At 37.6% G+C, this 11,634-nt stretch overlaps 1 pseudogene; it reads right to left on the reverse strand.

Annotated features, from left to right (window-relative positions):
- Window positions 1-790: 790 nt before the first annotated feature.
- On the reverse strand, window positions 791-10,530 carry LOC149577125 (alpha pinene synthase, chloroplastic-like; annotated as a pseudogene).
- Between the last annotated feature and the right edge of the window lie 1,104 nt (window positions 10,531-11,634).

Here is an 11,634-nt window from a genome sequence, read left to right on the forward strand (position 1 = left end):
TTTAAATACCCAATGTTAAGCCTAAAGGTGATTATCTATTCTCATTTTATTAGAAAGAATATATTTGAAAGAGTTTGATAAAAAAAAAAGATCATCTATTCTTGAGTTACTATGTCCCATTCCGCTCCTCTTAACTCACAAATATCTTGATGGCCAAATCAAGGTTACATGTTTATTTTCCTCAATACATTATTTAAAATAACTTAAATATAGCATGATACATATGAATAATAGCCCTATGTAAGATATATGATTAATGGCAACAATGAATATAATAAAACAAAATCTATAATACACAAAAATATGTTCAAAATTGTACTTTTTTTTCTTTCAAATTCTATAAATTTATTGCAAGAGAAATTAGAGGATAAAATCCAAATATATTTCTCTATTTTAAATTATATAATAGAGGCTCTACCTTGATCTTTAATTAAAAGAAAACTTAAAGTACTCTCAATATATTGTAATAACATTAAGACTCCAAAAATATGATATAAATATATGTAAAATGAACACATAACTTAAAATAAATTACATAAACCATATAATAAAACATACACTAAAACTAGAACATAGACACCTAGAACAACTTGAAGCATATTACTAGTTATGCTATAAAAAGCAATGCACTCATATGGCGTAATCTAAACGAGGAACAATAGTAGGGAATATTATTCACTAAAGCAACCTATAGATTTGCTATGGTCTATCACTTGATTAAAGAAAATGTATTTATCTTTTACACTTGAAAGTGTAATCGATAACCATAAAATCCCACACTTTATAAACATTACAATTTTATGGGATCAATGAAATTTTTTTGGACATGATTCCTCATATCTTTAGTAAAAATGCTAAATCCATCTCTCTCTTTGTAGAAAATTTGAAAGCACCTTGACATATCATAGGCAAAATCCATGATGCACATTGGAATCTTATCATTCTTTAAATACTCCAAGTTTAACTCTTTTAGATGTTCATCTAACATAAAATAGATAGAATTTAATGCATCTTCCTCGCTAGATTCTGGATGATCTCTCATATAACATGCTATAGATGAAGCAACTTCTCCTTGAGCTGCCTCAATCTAAGAAAGAAGTTCAAATTTAGTTCTCAGAATGAATATAAGAACTATATTATATAAAAGAATAAATACTTTTGACATTTTTCTATTTATCAAAATATAAAAGTTTGATTAATACATTATTAAACATACCTTGAATGTTCTACTGTCGCCTCTAAATCTAAGTGTTAGTCCCAAAAGATCATTGAACCTTGATGGATAGTTAATTTTTTAAAGGTCATCTCTTGAATTTTTTTCTACTACTAATAGTGCTTGCAATGCAGTTGTACGAGAGGTTGAACTCTGTATTCCATTTTTTAAATATGTTTTTAAATTTGGTATATGCCCTGTAGCAAGCCACTTAGCTTCTTGTAGCATAGAATCTAAATAGTCATCCCACTACAATAACATAAACATTCATTTGAATTCAATCATAAAAATTCCTTTTAATAATTTAAGTTTATTTGCATAACCAATTCTAACTCAAATTTTGAAAGATAATGATTTTTTCAGTCTTTTAAATAAACTTTAAAAAACTTCATAGACATATTCTTTAATCTATTATGAATTATTCAAATTGAAATGTAATGTGAAATGGATCATGAAATATATATAATACATATATAAGAAAAGAGTGTGTCATAAGTAGATGAATGAAATAGATCAAGAATAGAAATGTAAACTTTGAATAAAAATACAATGTTTATTTAAAAATAATATTTAATGTTTAAAATGACTTTACTGAATTGTATGGGAGAAGAGTGGGCGGAGATGGCTGGGCGGATGGGCATCTGTGCGAGGACGTCGAGCTAGGGAAGTCATGCCCTAGCTCTGTTCAAAGCTTTTTGAGCGTGCGCCTGCGGGGGGAAGGGTTGCAGACGGCAGGAGGGCTGGTGTTTGGCCTGTAACACCATTTTGGCCAGGTGATTTCGGCTCTTGGGTTGTTTTGCGGGCAGAGAGGACCGGGGGTTGTGCGGTGCCTAGGTTGGGGTCCTCCACGGTGTCTAATCCAGGCTGGTGGAAGGATGTCGAGGGGTGAGCTGTCTAGGGTTTCACCGGACATCATTTTGCATGATGCAGAGGACATGCATCCGCCAAATCAAGGGGAGAGGGTATTTGATAATGCCCTTTTTGCTTAGAATTCTAGGGTTGCAGCACCGAATACATCCAGCAGTTCTCGGATCACAAAGATTAACGGGTGCCTAGAGAGATGTAAAGAAAGACCTAAATTGGTAATCCCTTACGAGATGATTGCTGAGGATATGGAATACTATTCAAAGCATTCGCTATACTGTAAATTTATGGGTTTAAGAGTATCCCTTCAATTTCTAGAAAATTGGGCTCAGAGAATCTGGGAGCCGGAGGGTGAAATGGAGGTCACGTTGCTTGCGAACAACTTTTTCATGGTTACATTCACTTGCATGTCAGATCGTAATAGGGTATTTGAAGGAGGGCCATATTTTTACAACCAGGTTGGGCTATTTATCAAGCCATGACATGCAGGATTTAACCCTTCTGAGGAGCTTCCGAATCGGGTCACAGTATGGGTTCGGCTACCCAGATTTCCAATAGTGTTGTCGGGAGGATGTTTTCCATATGCTTGCTTCGATGCTGGGGAAACCGGTAGGGTCCTCAACCCAAACCCTTGGGAAGAAGGTCATGACCTTTGCTCGAATCTGTGTGGAGCTTGATTTGAGTAGACCACTGCGAGATGAAGTTGAAATGTGCACAGGGCCATATTCTTGGGTGCAACAACTTGATTATGAGACCCTTCCCTTCTGGTGTCGACTTTGTCATGAATATGGTCACCTGCTGCGTAGGTGCCCGAAGGCAAAGGCAGTCGATCAGCAGCCTCCGCCCCCTCCTCGTCACAATTTTGGGGCTGATAAAGGGAAGAAGTCAAATTTAGGAGAGGAAAAGGATGTTGAGGGCTTTGTACAGGTTAAGGCTCGCAATCGTAATAGAGGTCACAAGAGGACTATGATGGAGAGATAGGAGGAGGATACCTTTAATAGATTTGAAGTCCTAGATGAGCTGGGGCAGCAAGAAGTTATTCCGGGATCTAGTAGCTTGGCCCAATTGGTTGTGGAGCCTGATCATGGGATTGTCTCTTCTGACCCTCCTCCCGTTCCATAGGTTGAACCTGCTATGCCTATGGTCACTGATGGACAGGAAGGGGCTCAGATGCCTTTGGGGTTAAATGTTGATCGAGGTCAAGATGCAGGGGATGTGGTCCTTCCTACAAGGAGTGTAGTTTCGGATACGGATAAACGTGGTATGTCTTCTCCTCTCTTGGGTATTTTTCAGAAGGATGGCAAGAAAGGGGTTTCTGAGAAAAGTGGTCATAAGAAGGACATGGAGAAGATTAAAATGATTGGGGAGAATCTGGTGGAGTCAGGAGCTGTGAAAACCTTGGATTCTAATTTCTTGGCTTCCCAGAAACGATCATTATTTCATGGAATGCAAGGGGCTTGAACAACGGCCCTAGACAAAAAGCTGTTCGAGAATTGGTTAGAATTCACTCTCCTGATGTTCTTTTTCTGCAAGAGACCAAAGTTTCTGTTGAGAGTATGACGAGTATAGCTCCTAAATTGTGGAAGAATGGTCAATGTCAATGCATTGGTGCTCAGGGTTCTTCAGGGGGGGTAGCTTGCCTCTGGAACCCTCGTAAGATTAGGCCTATGTGGTGGATATCTTTCAGATCATCAGTATCCTTGGTCTCTCTATGCTACGAGTCTGGAGAGTCTGTTCTTCTCTCCAACGTCTATGCCCCTGTGGAGCTCCAAGGTAAGATCCTTACATGGAATAATATTCATTTTTTTCGTGGACTATTCCCTTATTTGCCATGGATTATTGCTGGAGATTTTAATTCTATTCTTGATCTCTCTGAAAAATGGGGGGGTATGGCAAGACTTGAGCCCTCCTCTGTGCTTCTTCAGGATAATATTTCGGCACTCAATCTCATGGATATCAAGCCTAGTAATGGCCAGTTGACCTGGAATAATAGAAGGATAGGAGATCACTGCATTGCGGAGCGACTAGATCGTTTCATGATATCCTGGTTTTGGGTGGGTGGATTATGGTCATCTAGGTCTGAGATATTAGATTGGAGACGGCTGGATCATTGGCCCATTAAGTTAGTTATCTCCTCCAACCGAATGCCTCAAAAGCCTCCTTTTGAGTTCCAGCTTATGTGGTTAAGGGACCCAGATTTGTATGGCTATGTAGCTCAGTGGTGGAAGGAGGGTAGACCGGCTTTTGGGACAGCAATGTATATCTTCACTAAAATACTATAATATGTTAAATATTAGCTTAAAAGATGGAACAGATATTGCTTTGGTAATATTTTCCAAGAGAAATATGCAGCCCAGGCTAAGTTGAATGATATTACCGGGATGCTAAGGGAAGAAGGGGTGTCAGATTATTTGTTGTAGGAGGAAGCTAGGGCTTTGGAAACTCTGGAGGAGTGGGAACTGAGAGAGGAAATCTACTGGAAACAAAAAGCTCGTGTGGAATGGCTTCAAGAAGGTGATAAGAATACTGCTTTCTTCTTTAATACAGTTAAGGCAAAACAACATGGTAACTTCATATCTACCTTGGTGAATGATAGGGGAGAGATGCTCTCTTCCTCTCAGGATATTTTTAGTGAAGCTGTGTAGTATTTTGAGTCTTTATTTAAGGAGGTTTCATAGGGGGACTCGATTGAAGAGGCCCAGGTCCTTTCTTGTATTCCTTCTTTAGTTTCTTTGGAAATGAATGAGCATCTTATGAGCGCCATCTCTTTGAAGGAATTAGAAGGGACTGTTTTCCAAATGAAAAAAGGAAAAGCTCCAGGTCCAGATGGCTTTCCGATTGAGTTCTTCCAGGAATTTTGGGACATTATCAAGATAGACTTACTAGCAGTTGTTCAAGAATCCTAGAGGAACAAGCAAATGCTTCGGGCTCTAAATTCTACTTTCCTTGCTCTCATCCCCAAGGGGGGAGGGGCTGATCGGATTAGTCAATTCTGCCCTATCTCTCTATGCAATGTTATTTATAAAATTATATCTAAGCTGATAGCTAACAGGTTAAAAAAGTGGCTTCCAAGGTTAATTTCTGAAGAACAGAGTGGATTTGTGATGGGGCGCCAGATCTTGGATGGGGTGGTTGTGGCAACTGAGACTATTCATTCTATGGCCAATTCCAAAGACAAGGCTATGTTCATTAAGTTGGACATGGCTAAGGCATATGATAGAGTCCGTTGGTCTTTTCTCCAAAGGGTGTTGGGTGCCTTTGGTTTTGAGGAGGAATCGATTTAGTGGGTTATGAGTTGTGTGAATTCAACTTCTTTCTCAGTCTTGATTAATGGGGAACATTCTAACCTTTTTGGTGCTTCTCGGGGATTACGACAGGGCGATCACCTATCTCCTTATTTGTTTCTTCTTTTGGAAGAAGGTCTGGGGTGGTTGATAAAAAAGAATGTTGAAGGGGGCTTTATTCAGGGCTGGCAATGGGGAGGAGGGCTTCTTATGCAATATCACCTTCAGTTTGTGGATGATACTGCCATGATGGGTTTGGCTACCATCCGAGAAGCTTCTAATATTCGCAAAGTGTTGGATGTTTATCTTGCTGCTTCAGGTCAGATGATTAACGAGGAAAAATCTTCCATTTATTTCTTTAATACTCCCCTTTCTATTCAGAGGAGAATCGTTCAGATACTCAGATTCCAAATTGGAAGTCTTCCAATGTCCTACCTCGGCACTCCTATCTCTGGTGGTAGGCATTCTAAGGAGTCATGGCAGACCATTCTTGATAAGTTCCGGGCCAAAGTTACTCATTGGACCCACTGCTGGCTATCCTTTGCTGGATGGGTCCAACTGATTCAATCTGTGGTTCAAGCTCTTCCTCTCTATAGGAGTATGGTTAAGGTGGCACCGTTGAGCTTTGTTAGGGAATTGGATTCCTTAGCAAGACAATTTTTATGGGCTGGTAATCTATCGGCAACCAAGTGGGGTCTTGTCAAATGGGAGGTTGTTTGTAGCCCAAAATGGTTTGGTGGTCTTGGTCTACGACAATCAGTGCTAACTAGTATTGCTCTGGCTGCTAAATTTTATTGGCGTTGGTGTGTGGAAAAGGAACAGGCCTGGGCTATAATTTTGTCTCTGAAGTACTTTCCAAGGATCCCCCATATTGATATTCCTCGATATGGTTTGTGTGGGAAAGGCTCTGTGATTTGGAGTACTCTCAAGAAAGGAGCGGCGCTCATTAAGGGTGGCTTACATTGGATTTGCAAAAGTGGCTTAGAGGCTTAGTTTTGGAATGACGCTTGGGATGGGTATCCTCCCTTGGTTGTTCAGTACCCTCATTTGCACAAGTTGGCTCAGAGTTTTTGTAATGTTGGATGGTCAAGAGTATGCAACTTTAAATCCTTTTCCCCTCAGGGCCAGCTGGTGGAGGCAAGGTGGAAGACTCCGAGGGAGTGGCCTACTTTTGGTTCAGAAGCAGAGCGGGCTGAGCTCTTGCTCATTCTTTCGGGGCAGGACTGTAATGCCCTTAGGGGTGAAGATGTTCTGGCCTAGTCCCCTAATCCCAAGGGCGTTTATATTGTCTCCTCTGGTTATCAGGAGTTTCTCTCCCAGCAACTGGTAGGAGGGGAGGTTCAATGGTGGAAGAAAGTTTGGAGTCAGTTTTCTTGGCCAAAATGTAATTGCTTTATTTGGACCTTGGCTTGGAACAGGTGCCTGACTTGGGACAATATTCGGAAGAGGGGTTTTTCTGGTCCGTCGAGATGTATCCTTTGTTATAGGGAGGAAGAAGACTCTGTGCATTTATTCTTCCAATGCTCTTTCACTCTACAGTTATGGCATCTCTGGTGGGAGGTTTGGAAGTGCTCGTGCTTTCATGCCTCCTCTTTGACAGATTTTTGGTTGAGACTGGGGAGGCCCCCGTCCCTGGCTCCCTTCTTACAGGATGTTTGGTATTTTGGTCCTACCTTCTTACTATGGCAAGTTTGGCTAGAACGTAATCAGAGAATTTTTTGGGGGGAAGCTTTGGGGATTTAGCAGGTCTGGACTAGAATTTTGGGTATGATCCAGGACACAGTCTTAGATAAAAGTGAGGTGGTGATGCCTCTTGAGAGGAATGATGCTGTATTGGTGGATAGGTTTGGAATTCAAGGAATTTCTCCAGATTTTGCCTGTGTTAGGAGAGGCAGGAGTGCGAAACATAAAGTCCAGAGGATAGGGAAGTGGAAGGCCCCTCCGGCTGGCATTTTAAAAGTTAATACTGATGGTTCCTCTAGAGGTAATCCAGGGCTGGTTGGTATAGGTGGGATTGGTAGGAACTCTTCTGGTAGGGTGGTTTTTATATTCTCTGTCAATAAAGGGATGCAAACTGTTAATCGAATGGAAGGAATGGCTATTCTTTATGCTTTGTAGAGGGCACATGCTCTGGGGTGGCGCAAGGTGATTTGTGAATCTGACTCTCAGGTTCTTGTGAATCTTCTTCTTGAGAGGAAGTATTCGGATGTTATTTGGGAGTTGTCTTTGATAGTGCAACAGATTTTACAGGTTAGTTCTATGATGGATTCAGTTTCTTATATCCATATTCCAAGGGAGTGGAATAGGGCAGCTGATAGTTTGGCAAAGTGCGCATCTGGAAATGAAGATGGTTGGCAGATTGATGAGTGGGAGCAGCTGACAGGTGAGTTACATCAAGACTTGGAGAGAACGTTGACAGAGGATGTAAATGGAATCAGGGAAAGTTGAGTTTGCCTCTTCGATTTTTCTGTGGTTTCTAGTGGTTCCTGGGGTTTAGGCCCTGGGCTATTTTGTACTGCTTTGTTCTTTTCTGCAATAAAGTTTTTACCCCTACTTTTTCCAAAAAAAAAAAAAAATATTTAATGTTTAAAATAATATAAGAATTCTATAAAATGTATGCAAACAAATTATGCTAATTTTAATGAAAATGAAATTAAAATATAAATCTTTGAGTCATACATAATTATATTTAAATAAATTTTGAAATGAATTCATGACAAACATCTAATATATTAGATTTGATGTATTATTAATTAGTAAACTATTTAAATCTACAATTTATAATTTTTGATATGAAGGATATTTATTTATACCACATTTTGGGCATGGTGGATAGTGTCTCTACCTTGTATCTTCTCTCCCTCTCGTACACTTCATTAATTGCATCATAAAGTGCATGGTAAGCAATTTTCATGTATTCTGAAAGGTGATCTATAGGAGGGGAATCCCACCTAAACCATAATTCAACACTATGCATATTAATAATATATTATTAAAAAAGATTTAACTTAAAGAGCTCATAAATGAATTCTTACCTCTTAACAGCATCAGTGAAAATTTCAAGTTCATCAAGGGTACCGTAGGTATCATAAAAATCATCGATAATCATTGCAAGAGTAGAAAATTTTGCCAAGGCAATTCTAAAAGCTGAATGTTTAGGTTCTCTAGTAATTGCACATCCTGAAAATATATATTCCACCGGTCTATGATGACAAGACTCCAACTGACATAATTTTGTATCCTTCCACCATCTAAACATGACAAACACAATTAATTTTTTCATATAAAATATAAAGAAAGTATATTACATCAATTTCATTGAAAGATAAAGGTTAAAATTGTAATATCTCAAAATATTAGAAAAATAATTAATTTTACAATTTCATAGTCATTATTTTATAGATAGAATTTATTTCTATATTAAAATACTCAAAATCAAGAGGAAAGATTCAAAGAACATTACATTACTAAAATGATTAAGTACTTCAAATTTTAAAAATATTTAAAATATCTTTCAATCAACTCACCCATAGATCATTTGATCTTCTAGTCGATATAAGGATTGCATAATATTGAAATCCAATTTAGCTAAGTACAAAATCTTCTGATTATCCATGCTCCTGATAATTGGTCAAAGGAAAAACCTCTAAGAATTTTAATCATTAAAATTTACCTAATGAAACAAATATAATTCAAAATAAAAATATTTTAATTACTTGAACCATAAACTGTTTTCTCCATATATGTTCATATAATTCCTTGCTTCCAATCTTGGCAAATTGCTGACCCAACCATATTCTAAATTGTGTGATATCTGCACAAGATAGATTTTGTATTGATGTGTAAGAAAAATTATTTTGCTATATTTCTTACAATCTAAACGGACATAAAAATACCAGAAAACATATAAGATTATTTTTGTAAACATACTAACATGATTACTACCTCTTGTAAAAGATTGACACTAGAAGTGGGAGCCTCTTGCAAGATTTGATTCAAATACAGTGTAGAAAAGGCTTTAGCTTCATCCATTATTGTCTCCTTGGGAAAGGCAATAAATAAAACTTGAAACAAATTCAATATACTTTTGATCTCCTCCTCGGATTGAGTGGTGCAATACAAAAACTTTCAATCTTTTTCTTTGAACTTTTCTAACACATCTGCCAAATTTGCATCATCCAAGATGGTATATGTACTTAGAATAATAATAAGATCAAAAGTAAAGGTAAACAGTAAAGTCGTATTCTGGTGTGGAAATAAAGTCGTATAGTTTCAATCACAAACACAAATAGTTTCATATAAAGAAGCCTATAGAATAATAATAAAACGCATTATAGTTTCATATAATAAAGTATAATGAAGCCTATCAGACCTGCAAAAACAGGATATCTGTGGAGTCAAAGGATTCGGAGTCCCAAAGCTCCAGTATTCAAATTTTTACTCATGTCATTCCAAAACCTACAACTCAATTAACTTTCACTCACATTTCATACAAATAAACTTTGCTATCAAAAGGAAAATTTTAATTTATTAAATGTTCATTGTTTTAGTTTAAGAATCAAGCTTTAGTATGTAATGTTAAAAATATTCAAGTGTAATATTTACACAATACCTGTAAACATAATCAAGTGCTTCTGCTATTTCTGTTCAGAAATGGCGCCCGATACCAAGACGTTCAACTTTATCCACCATTTCAAGGCGTTTCAAGATATTTTGTGAAGAAGAATCAGCAGCACACAGTGCATTGAACATGTTTTTGACCTCCCCAACAAGTCTATCAGCACGCTCACGATACTGAGGAGCCTGAAAAATTACATACAAAACAAATACAAATAGATAATTACATTGTAATTCATATTATCATCTTAGAAAAAAGAATGGAATAACAAAGCAGAGGATAATGGGATGACAGAAGGTTACATCATAAGGCAGTTTTGGGAGAGATTGTATGAAATCATCATCCCACAAGTTGCCATGATGATTTCCTATCCTCGTAGTGACACTTTCAACACTAGTGGTAGCCATGGCTTTATTCATTATCTTTTCACTCCACATCATACATTTTCTACCTGATGTTGGGAATGACTTGGGAGAAAGCTTAAAGAGATGGGTTGGCTTAGATTTCAAACACAAGCTAAAACCAGAGGAAGAGACAGACATGAGAGCCATTGCTAAGGGGTATATTTTTGCAGAGTATTTCTTAGCCTTTTATAGACAAAAATGTATGATGAATTTTACTTTTTGTGAGAGGTGAATAAGAGCGAATGACATTTACAACGTTCACAACATGTTTATGCTAAAATATGGAATAATGAAGTGGCTACGACAAGGTTTCAATATATTTAAGTAGAGTTTTGAGAATTAAAATGAAAGAAAAGTCTCAATAATTTACCTCCAACAGAGAGCTCGTTCAAAACACTGTTACACGCCAGACACTCAAAAACGTGAAAAAGCAGTCGGCCACAAGAAGCCAATTTTTATGCGCATTGATTTGACTTGACAAGACTTGTAGGGAATTCAGTCTACTTTGATTAGACACAATTTTCACTCATCAACTTCTTTGAAATATTTTAGTAATCAATCACTGGTAACGTCTATACAGCCATGAAAATGCATGGCTCAATCACATGGTAGAGGTGTGGGAGTTCTCATGGAAGTTCTAGGTATCTTGGTTGCAGTGGAACAGTATTGTTTACGTGGCTGGAAAAGAATCATCTGTGAGACTGAGTCGCAGGTGGTTGTGAACTTATTGCATAATAGGAACCTTGTGCATGTGGATTGGCATTTGGCTCTGGTTATTCAGCAGATCATTCAGTTATGTAATTCTTTGGATTTTGTGTCTTTTATGCATATCCCTCGTGAGTGGAACGGTGTGGCTAATTGTTTGGCTAAATGGGCCTCTGAGCAGGGGCTGGCTTGGAACATTCTTGATCCTAAGTTGCTTCCCCTTGATTTCTCTCAAATGCTAAATCAACTTCTGGACGAGGATAAAGCTATGTAGTTCTCTTTGTTTCTTGTGTTGTTTAGCTCTCTTTGATATTCAATAAAAATTTTACCCCTCTTTTAGTTAAAAAAAAAGAAAAAAAGAGGTGTGGCGGCCCAATAATTGAACACAATTTTGTCATATGAATTGCAATTCCATATATATAATCAGTGAGGTGGCCGAAATTCCAATACTATGGGTAATTTTTTTATGGAAAATTATATATATATATATATGGTTTAGTTTGTTGGATAGCCACAAAGGGCTTTACTATAGATGGTTTTTTTAAT

Source organism: Cupressus sempervirens, chromosome 1 (assembly GCF_028749045.1).
Source record: "Cupressus sempervirens isolate cs-2001-9-10 chromosome 1, ASM2874904v1, whole genome shotgun sequence".
Classification (NCBI taxonomy): Eukaryota; Viridiplantae; Streptophyta; class Pinopsida; order Cupressales; family Cupressaceae; genus Cupressus; species Cupressus sempervirens.